The 10,720-nt window shown below is 49.2% G+C and overlaps 6 non-coding genes across 6 annotated transcripts; all 6 read left to right on the forward strand.

Moving 5' to 3' along the window:
• The first annotated feature begins 67 nt into the window (after nt 1-67).
• Nucleotides 68-283, forward strand: LOC128475470 (small nucleolar RNA U3). The gene has a single exon (XR_008346529.1). It is a non-coding gene; the product is annotated as a small nucleolar RNA U3 (small nucleolar RNA).
• Nucleotides 284-819: 536 nt separating this feature from the next.
• Nucleotides 820-983, forward strand: LOC128480960 (U1 spliceosomal RNA). Its single transcript, XR_008350740.1, has one exon. It is a non-coding gene; the product is annotated as a U1 spliceosomal RNA (small nuclear RNA).
• A 612-nt stretch (nt 984-1,595) lies between these two features.
• Nucleotides 1,596-1,811, forward strand: LOC128475622 (small nucleolar RNA U3). The gene has a single exon (XR_008346675.1). It is a non-coding gene; the product is annotated as a small nucleolar RNA U3 (small nucleolar RNA).
• Nucleotides 1,812-2,347: 536 nt separating this feature from the next.
• LOC128480961 (U1 spliceosomal RNA) lies at nt 2,348-2,511 on the forward strand. The gene has a single exon (XR_008350741.1). It is a non-coding gene; the product is annotated as a U1 spliceosomal RNA (small nuclear RNA).
• Nucleotides 2,512-3,123: 612 nt separating this feature from the next.
• Nucleotides 3,124-3,339, forward strand: LOC128475474 (small nucleolar RNA U3). The gene has a single exon (XR_008346533.1). It is a non-coding gene; the product is annotated as a small nucleolar RNA U3 (small nucleolar RNA).
• A 536-nt stretch (nt 3,340-3,875) lies between these two features.
• Nucleotides 3,876-4,033, forward strand: LOC128481121 (U1 spliceosomal RNA). The gene has a single exon (XR_008350892.1). It is a non-coding gene; the product is annotated as a U1 spliceosomal RNA (small nuclear RNA).
• Nucleotides 4,034-10,720: the final 6,687 nt, after the last annotated feature.

Here is a 10,720-nt window from a genome sequence, read left to right on the forward strand (position 1 = left end):
AGTTTGTCGCTGCAAGCTATATAGCGATGCCTTTTGGTGGGACGGTGTCCCTCGCAGGGCGGACATCAAGACTATACTTTCAGGGATCGTTTCTATAGCGCCCGACCGGAGAAACGTGCTCGGAAGTGGTCAGGCTCGGTAACCGTGATGAAGAGCTCACGTGCGTTCCCCTGAGCGCGAAGCGAGTATCAAGCGCCGTGGCTAACGGCTGCCTGTTGCTTTTGATGACTGTTCCTTTCTTCCCGAGGGCAGGTTAGGAGGGGGAACGCGCAAGCTGAGCGGTTACTTCTCGTAGCGACGCGTCGAGCTGTGCTTTCTGCGGATGCGGCCTTAATTGTGTTTGTTGGCCTCTTTCGAGGGCCTTCCTTCTATGCCGACCGTACTAGCTTTCGAGGCAGGCCTACTCTTAACAGGATAGACGCCTCGCGAGGGGCTTAATGTGGCCTATGTTTCATGAGCCTTTCGTGGAAACGTTCTGCGTACCAACATCAAATGGTAGCCAAGTCCTGTTGCCCGGCTCGTGCGTTAAGGTCGCCAAGGGGTAAATGCTCCTTCCCCGGCGCGAGGTCCCGCTGATGGGCGGTGCTACCGCGTGCAAATTTTTGTGCTGCAAAGCGCTCTGGGAATGCTGGATTTTACGAGCGCAGCTTAACACGGGAAGACTTTTCCCTGAAGGGCAACGATGAGGAATTTCCTGTGTGCAGGCACCTTGTCCACGCAGCTGTTCTGCACAGAGCCGAGTGTTGGAGCAGTAACCCCCACCACGACTTTAGCGAGGGGTGTGGAAGTGGCGCCCCCCACCATCTCCTATGGCAACTCATACTTACCTGGCAGGGGAGATACCCTGATCACGAAGGGGGTTCTCCCAGGGTGAGGCTCAGCCATTGCACTCCGGCTGTGCTGACCCCTGCGATTTCCCCAAATGCGGGAAACTCGACTGCATAATTTCTGGTAGTGGGGGACTGCGTTCGCGCTTTCCCCTGATCATCCCGGTTTAACGATAGAGCCCGGGGATTATCTCCGGTATCAGCTGGTGGTTCTCCAGGCGTGGCCCTTGCCGCTGCCTCCTAAGGGGGCTGCTCTAGCGCCTTAAGGCGCGCCTCCGTTATGGTTAGGGAGAAGGGTGCCGCCCCAGGCTCTTTGCGGCCTCGTCAGGTGTTGCTCCTGCGTCAGAGACAATATATCTGCATAAGCCCCACCCCTGGGAGGTCTTAAATCTTAAACGTGTGGTCTCATCACTCACGCTTCTCTGGTTGGTTTTTTTTCCTTCTTGCTTTTCCAAAGCGTGCAAAAACGCCATCACAGAGCGTCCTCGGCCAAGCCGCTGATGTTGCCGTTCTGCGCTGCCTCGCAGCCTGCCTTGGATGTAATGTATGTTCAGTGGTTGAATAAACGCAATCTAGCCTACTTCACGCATTGACTTCTAAGAAAAAGCGTTACGAATTGGTTTTTTTTTTGTTTGTTTTCATAAGATTCATGCATTGCAAAGTCTTCTTCTCTTTCGGTGTTGTGCGAATGTCTTAGCTTTAGTTTGTCGCTGCAAGCTATATAGCGATGCCTTTTGGTGGGACGGTGTCCCTCGCAGGGCGGACGTCAAGACTATACTTTCAGGGATCGTTTCTATAGCGCCCGACCGGAGAAACGTGCTCGGAAGTGGTCAGGCTCGGTAACCGTGATGAAGAGCTCACGTGCGTTCCCCTGAGCGCGAAGCGAGTATCAAGCGCCGTGGCTAACGGCTGCCTGTTGCTTCTGATGACTGTTCCTTTCTTCCCGAGGGCAGGTTAGGAGGGGGAACGCGCAAGCTGAGCGGTTACTTCTCGTAGCGACGCGTCGAGCTGTGCTTTCTGCGGATGCGGCCTTAATTGTGTTTGTTGGCCTCTTTCGAGGGCCTTCCTTCTATGCCGACCGTACTAGCTTTCGAGGCAGGCCTACTCTTAACAGGATAGACGCCTCGCGAGGGGCTTAATGTGGCCTATGTTTCATGAGCCTTTCGTGGAAATGTTCTGCGTACCAACATCAAATGGTAGCCAAGTCCTGTTGCCCGGCTCGTGCGTTAAGGTCGCCAAGGGGTAAATGCTCCTTCCCCGGCGCGAGGTCCCACTGATGGGCGGTGCTACCGCGTGCAAATTTTTGTGCTGCAAAGCGCTCTGGGAATGCTGGATTTTACGAGCGCAGCTTAACACGGGAAGACTTTTCCCTGAAGGGCAACGATGAGGAATTTCCTGTGTGCAGGCACCTTGTCCACGCAGCTGTTCTGCACAGAGCCGAGTGTTGGAGCAGTAACCCCCACCACGACTTTAGCGAGGGGTGTGGAAGTGGCGCCCCCCACCATCTCCTATGGCAACTCATACTTACCTGGCAGGGGAGATACCCTGATCACGAAGGGGGTTCTCCCAGGGTGAGGCTCAGCCATTGCACTCCGGCTGTGCTGACCCCTGCGATTTCCCCAAATGCGGGAAACTCGACTGCATAATTTCTGGTAGTGGGGGACTGCGTTCGCGCTTTCCCCTGATCATCCCGGTTTAACGATAGAGCCCGGGGATTATCTCCGGTATCAGCTGGTGGTTCTCCAGGCGTGGCCCTTGCCGCTGCCTCCTAAGGGGGCTGCTCTAGCGCCTTAAGGCGCGCCTCCGTTATGGTTAGGGAAAAGGGTGCCGCCCCAGGCTCTTTGCGGCCTCGTCAGGTGTTGCTCCTGCGTCAGAGACAATGTATCTGCATAAGCCCCACCCCTGGGAGGTCTTAAATCTTAAACGTGTGGTCTCATCACTCACGCTTCTCTGGTTGGTTTTTTTTCCTTCTTGCTTTTCCAAAGCGTGCAAAAACGCCATCACACAGCGTCCTCGGCCAAGCCGCTGATGTTGCCGTTCTGCGCTGCCTCGCAGCCTGCCTTGGATGTAATGTATGTTCAGTGGTTGAATAAACGCAATCTAGCCTACTTCACGCATTGACTTCTAAGAAAAAGCGTTACGAATTGGTTTTTTTTTTGTTTGTTTTCATAAGATTCATGCATTGCAAAGTCTTCTTCTCTTTCGGTGTTGTGCGAATGTCTTAGCTTTAGTTTGTCGCTGCAAGCTATATAGCGATGCCTTTTGGTGGGACGGTGTCCCTCGCAGGGCGGACGTCAAGACTATACTTTCAGGGATCGTTTCTATAGCGCCCGACCGGAGAAACGTGCTCGGAAGTGGTCAGGCTCGGTAACCGTGATGAAGAGCTCACGTGCGTTCCCCTGAGCGCGAAGCGGGTATCAAGCGCCGTGGCTAACGGCTGCCTGTTGCTTCTGATGACTGTTCCTTTCTGCCCGAGGGCAGGTTAGGAGGGGGAACGCGCAAGCTGAGCGGTTACTTCTCGTAGCGACGCGTCGAGCTGTGCTTTCTGCGGATGCGGCCTTAATTGTGTTTGTTGGCCTCTTTCGAGGGCCTTCCTTCTATGCCGACCGTACTAGCTTTCGAGGCAGGCCTACTCTTAACAGGATAGACGCCTCGTGAGGGGCTTAATGTGGCCTATGTTTCATGAGCCTTTCGTGGAAACGTTCTGCGTACCAACATCAAATGGTAGCCAAGTCCTGTTGCCCGGCTCGTGCGTTAAGGTCGCCAAGGGGTAAATGCTCCTTCCCCGGCGCGAGGTCCCGCTGATGGGCGGTGCTACCGCGTGCAAATTTTTGTGCTGCAAAGCGCTCTGGGAATGCTGGATTTTACGAGCGCAGCTTAACACGGGAAGACTTTTCCCTGAAGGGCAACGATGAGGAATTTCCTGTGTGCAGGCACCTTGTCCACGCAGCTGTTCTGCACAGAGCCGAGTGTTGGAGCAGTAACCCCCACCACGACTTTAGCGAGGGGTGTGGAAGTGGCGCCCCCCACCATCTCCTATGGCAACTCATATTTACCTGGCAGGGGAGATACCCTGATCACGAAGGGGGTTCTCCCAGGGTGAGGCTCAGCCATTGCACTCCGGCTGTGCTGACCCCTGCGATTTCCCCAAATGTGGGAAATTCGACTGCAGTATCTAGACTGACAGTTGGGTTTTGCCCTGCTGGAGAACTGGATTGTGTAGTGCTATGTCCTGGCGGGACTAAACGTTTGTTTTCTTGTAATCAGTTTTGTACAAATGATCTTAAATGCAAAATAAAGATTTCCGTGGGGAGGAACAACCATGAGTTTTAATCAATTTTATGATGCCTGGCGTTTGATAGGCTTCTGTGCTGTTGTTAACTAGAGATCAAAAGATTGCTTGCTTTAGCGGCAACCTATGTCCTGGCTAATGAATGCATCGCATCCAGAAGTGCAAAGCATCCTGCCTGTGTCATGCTACGCACTGTTTGGCGTTTATGATAGCGATGGGGTAAAAATTTCCCAAATTGGAAAGGAGTAATGAGGCTCCAGCGAATGCTTTGGTGGGTTGTAGAAATGCTTTAACGAAGCAGTTAGACCACGCCCTCCAGATTGTATGCAAATAAGCCTGTACATATGATTTCAAACGTAGTCCCTATTGTTCTTAATAATAATAAACAAAAACTGTCCTGAAATGTTTAACATTGAGATCTCTGTTCCTCACATGTGCAGTTGTATTATTAATTTCCTCAAATATCAATAGTGAAACATCTAGAAAAAGTACTCACCACGCGCTTAAGGGGACGGTTTTCAGCATGGAAAGGACTAACACGCTCTTTGTATGTTCAGTGACCATAGCTTTTTTTTTTGCTGTTTGTTTAAAAGCTCCCCAGTGTGAGTTGGGAAGCAGCTCTTTGAGTGTGGAAAGATCAGGCTGCAGACTTAATTGTTGGCAAAATGTCTAGTCTACTGTCAGGAGCTTCTGGTGGCTGTAGCAGAAGGGGAACTTGTGGACCCCCGTAAGTAAGCGGTGGGGAGTTACAATCTTCATATTTTATTTTTCATAATTACCACAACAAGCTAAGAGTCCTTGCCCCTGTAGGTGCCATAACCCCCCCCCCCGGGACGAGCCTCCCCAAGCCCATTATGATCATACATTCCATGCTTATTTGTAATGCGCGCTGACCAGGGGACCCAGACCGCAGCTGTGACAATCCGAACAAGACAAGGTTGCAAAAGGTAACAAACAGATAAAAAAATGAACAGACCACGCGCGGTGTAACGAAACCATACGGTGTATAACACTGAAATAGTGCGGGCGGGATGGGAACGTCTGCACGGTTGCTGGTGACAAGGGGAAAAGAGGTAAGCTTCATCTCTTGCCCCCAATATAACCCTTATAACTGCAACAATGCTACCGCTACCCACCAATGACAGGAGACCCCGACTGACTGCAGCTCTACGCATGGGCCGGCAGTCATGACCCCCTTCCCTATTGGTCGAGGGAGCCCTTTATTGTATGTATGTTTCTAATTATGAAATCTAATAAACGTTGAATAAAATTAACATTGATAAACAGGTAGACAACCCAACCTTTAATCCCCTTTAGCTACTGAATCTCCCCCTGGTAGCCATCCTGTTAATGGGATTAGTTTAACAATGGAGTTCCTGCCTGTTTGGCAGCCAGGCTGGAGCCATCTCTGAGTACCTTGGGCCCCTGTATGACAGCTCATTCTGTCACATATCTCCCCTTTTAAAAAGAAGACTGAACTGGGGCCAGACCCAAACCGGGTCTGCATCCAGTTCAGTCGGGGAGCACAGCTCCGTCGCTCCTAGAGTTGTGGATGCAGGGGGCTGGCAAAGGGCACCCGTCCCACTAACCAGTCCTGGTGTGCACTCAGAGACTGGGGAGTTCGGCTCCCAGACGAGGACAACAGTCCCACTCGCCAGGGCAGGGAGACAGGGCCCATAATCTGCGGGTAGCAGGCTTGCTTTCAGTCCTCTCCAGGGGCCCCAGTGATGGACAGTTCCGTCACACACTCCATCACATATCTCCTTTTTCTGGGGGAGAGTGACGTCTGATAAGACCCCACACGGCTTGACTCCAAAGTCAGTCTGTATATCCGGACCACCACTGCCAGCCACAAATTGGTACTCCCGAAAACAATTTAACAAAGGACCAGTACTCACCCAGCCGCACTCTGCTTCTCTCAAATAGTGTAACTGCCGCTGGGGAGAAGGGCCAAATGTGCCTTCTCCCTGGAGTCCTCTCAGCCGCTGGGGAGAAAACAGAGCGGCTGGGGTTCCTTCCATATGGGGTTCTGGGCTGACTGCGCGACACCTCTGGGGACTGCAGGCGGTGACCGTAGTCCAATCCACCTGCATGGTACAAATGTTTGTATGATCCTCGGCAAGGGGAGGAAAGCCACATGCATCCCCTCCTGTATACTCCATCTGCTGGGGAGAGATGTCGATCTGCCTCTCTCCCATTGCCAACACTTCTGCTGGGGATACAGGATCCATAGAAATCACTGCCTCTGGGCAACATTGCGGGGGTAAAGCCAATGGAGCTGGGGTCACAGAGGGGAGCGGGCAGAGGCCAGCGGCACTCTGTCCCGAGGGCAGTGCTTCAGCTGCAATTGTAAAGTCCAGGGGCACCACCAACTCTGGGGCTGCCTGACCGGACCATCCTTGGTTACTGCGGTCAGGCTTGGGAACAAGAGGAAGGGGTGGGCAGAGGCCAGCAGCACTCTGCCTCGATGCCAGCAGTTCAGCTGGGGGATCTGGCTGGGACATGCAGGGGGGGTCTTGGTCAGTTTCTGTGCCATATTGCGGGGAATAGGGCAAAGTGTCTGGGGTGAGGGAAGGGAGTGGGCAGAGGCCAGTTGCGCTCTGCTCGGATGTTTGTGCTTCTGGTGGGGGTACAATACTCACAGGATCCACCTCCTCTGGGGCACACTGCTGAGCACGGTCAAAGAGTTCTCGGTAGGCCTGCTCCAGGAACCATTCTTGGTAAACCAAATAATCGAAATCAGCCCACAAGTCGGGCAGGTAACAGGGCACATCTGCGAGAATCCCTTCCCTGAACTCCCGAATCTCCTCGCACCGATATTTCGATGGGCTCCCAAATTCTCGGTCCTCCTGTAGGCTTTCCATTATCAATCCTGGGCCGTCAAAGTCATCGCCCTCTGGCAGGTAGTTATCCTTCATCTCTGGACACCACTGCACGGCCTGCCAATACAGGGCCCGGTATCCACAATCCACAGTCATTTCAAGTGGAAGCAACTTCTCCAACTCAGCCACCAAGTTCTCTTGAGGCTGTTCTCCCAGGTACTGCATTCGCCAATCTAGCTCGTACCATTCCTTGGAGGACGGGAGGACTATTCCCCGGACACCCTGGTCCTCTCTGAGAGCCTCCATCCAGGCATTTATACAACTTGCGACTCTGCTGTGCACCAACACGTCCTGTAGTGCTGGAACCATCTTTGGCTTGCTGCTGGTATACTCGCTGGTACTCCGCTGGGACGTTTGCAAGGAGGATCCCGCCGCTGCCGCCAATGTAACGGGTTCTCCAAGAGAGCTGTACTAACTCCCAGAGATCAACCACATGTATCCTCCTGTTATCCCCGGAATCACTTCCAGCACCAGCCAGCATGCGCACCTTGGAACCCTGCTATGTGTACACAATAAGTAGACACAACTACCTTGAACTGAGTACAGCAGGAATGAACAGTTTATTGATGTAAAACATAGACTGATATAGCCACAGAACTTCATTAATATAAATTAACATTAATAAACAGGTAGACAACCCAACCTTTAATCCCCTTTAGCTACTGAATATCCCCCTGGCAGAAATCCTGTTAATGGGATTCGTTTAACAATGGAGTTCCTGCCTGTTTGGCAGCCAGGCTGGAGCCATCTCTGAGTACCTCAGGGCCTGTATGACAGCTCATTCTGTATGACTCATTCTGTCACACCTCCCCCGGGTTAGCCCCCCCATATTAAATTTTTTTACAAAAGATCATGGCATTTGTTAGATCTTTGTTAGATCAGGTTTGATCAACTGTTTTTTTCGTTAGATCTACTCTAAAATAGGCAATATTAACAATCTTTTTCAGGGGGGGCTAACCCGTAGCCAGCCCCCCCTCAACAAAAATTTCAACAAAATGTTACTGATTATGATAGCTCTACGTTAGATCAGGTTTGATCAGACAAAATTTTTGTTAGATCTAGTCTAATTACTGAGATATTGCTGGGCCCCCCTCAACTGAAATTTGGATTTTTTTAATGGATCTTGGTAGATATTCGTTAGATCAGGTTAGATCAACTGTTTTTTCCGTTAGATCTACCACGCAGGAGGCGGTATTCACAATCCTATTTTGTGTGCGGGGGATGGGTACACATAGGGTCTGGCCCCCCTCAACGAAAAAAACTGTTGATCTAACCTGATCTAACGAATATCTACCAAGATCCATTAAAAAAAATCCAAATTTCAGTTGAGGGGGGGCCAGACCGTATGTGTACCCATCCCCCGCACACAACATAGGATTGTGAATACCGCCTCCTGCGTGGTAGATCTAACAAAAAAAACTGTTGATCTAACCTGATCTAACGAATATCTACCAAGATCCATAAAAAAAAATCCAAATTTCAGTTGAGGGGGGGCCAGCCCCCCTCATTAAATATGCAATATCTCAGTAATTAGACTAGATCTAACAAAAATTTTGTCTGATCAAACCTGATCTAACGCAGAGCTATCATAATCAGTAACATTTTGTTGAAATTTTTGTTGAGGGGGGGCTGGCTACGGGTTAGCCCCCCCTGAAAAAGATTGTTAATATTGCCTATTTTAGAGTAGATCTAACGAAAAAAACAGTTGATCAAACCTGATCTAACAAAGATCTAACAAATGCCATGATCTTTTGTAAAAAAATTTAATATGGGGGGGCTAACCCGGGGGAGGTTTCTGTCACAGGTCTTTTTTGAGAATGTTATATCTTCCCCTGTTATTTAATAATCTAGTGGCCTCTTCATGATTTCATGATTCCTGGTCTTTTTTTTATTAAATATGTGTAGATTTCACTTTCTTTTGGATTTTTTTCTGCCTCGTCAATCACTAAATATATTACATATCTCCACAGCCCCTGATTTTTGTGAATATGAGAAAAAATGAGACTTTTCTTTAAGGGAAGCGTGAATACATTTATTCTCTGTATTCTGGGGATTTATTGCGATTTCGGTTTCTCCAAAAAAGGGGCCGAGTGAATTTCTGTAAATCCGCATGCGCCAAGTTTAGCTGTGGGGGGCAAACTTAAGACTGTGTTTAACGACCTTTATGTGGTGTTCATTTAAATTGTTTTATAGATACAGATAAATCAGTGACCGGCCCCTGTATAATGTATAGATAAATCAGCGACCGGCCCCCTGTATAATGTATAGATAAATCAGTGACCGGCCCTCTGTATAATGTAGAGGTAAATCAGTGACCGGCCCCTGTATAATGTATAGATAAATCAGTGAGCCGGCCCCTGTATAATGTATAGATAAATCAGTGACCGGCCCTCTGTATAATGTATAGATAAATCAGTGAGCCGGCCCCTGTATAATGTATAGATAAATCAGTGACCGGCCCTCTGTATAATGTAGAGGTAAATCAGTGACCGGCCCCCTGTATAATGTATAGATAAATCAGCGACCGGCCCCCTGTATAATGTATAGATAAATCAGTGACCGGCCCTCTGTATAATGTATAGATAAATCAGTGACCGGCCCCCTGTATAATGTATAGATAAATCAGTGACCGGCCCCCTGTATAATGTATAGATAAATCAGTGACCGGCCCCCTGTATAATGTATAGATAAATCAGTGACTGGCTCCTGTATAATGTATAGATAAATCAGTGACCGGCCCCCTGTATAATGTATAGATAAATCAGTGACCGGCCCCTGTATAATGTATAGATAAATCAGTGACCGGCCCCCTGTATAATGTATAGATAAATCAGTGACCGGCCCCCTGTATAATGTGTAGTTAAATCAGTGACCGGCCCCCTGTATAATGTGTAGATAAATCAGTGACCGGCCCCTGTATAATGTATAGATAAATCAGTGACCGGCCCCCTGTATAATGTATAGATAAATCAGTGACCGGCCCCTGTATAATGTATAGATAAATCAGCGAGCCGGCCCCTGTATAATGTATAGATAAATCAGTGACCGGCCCCTGTATAATGTATAGATAAATCAGTGACCGGCCCCTGTATAATGTATAGATAAATCAGTGACTGGCTCCTGTATAATGTATAGATAAATCAGTGACTGGCTCCTGTATAATGTATAGATAAATCAGTGACCGGCCCCCTGTATAATGTATAGATAAATCAGTGACCGGCCCCCTGTATAATGTATAGATAAATCAGCGACCGGCCCCCTGTATAATGTATAGATAAATCAGTGACCGGCCCTCTGTATAATGTATAGATAAATCAGTGACCGGCCCCCTGTATAATGTATAGATAAATCAGTGACCGGCCCCCTGTATAATGTATAGATAAATCAGTGACCGGCCCCCTGTATAATGTATAGATAAATCAGTGACCGGCCCCCTGTATAATGTATAGATAAATCAGTGACCGGCCCCTGTATAATGTATAGATATATCAGTGACCGGCCCCCTGTATAATGTATGGATAAATCAGTGACCGGCCCCCTGTATAATGTATACATAAATCAGTGACCGGCCCCTGTATAATGTGTAGATAAATCAGTGACCAGCCCCTGTATAATGTATAGATAAATCAGTGACCGGCCCCTGTATAATGTATAGATAAATCAGTGACCGGCCCCCTGTATAATGTATAGATAAATCAGTGACCGGCCCCCTGTATAAT

This window comes from Spea bombifrons, chromosome 2 (genome assembly GCF_027358695.1).
Source record: "Spea bombifrons isolate aSpeBom1 chromosome 2, aSpeBom1.2.pri, whole genome shotgun sequence".
Classification (NCBI taxonomy): Eukaryota; Metazoa; Chordata; class Amphibia; order Anura; family Pelobatidae; genus Spea; species Spea bombifrons.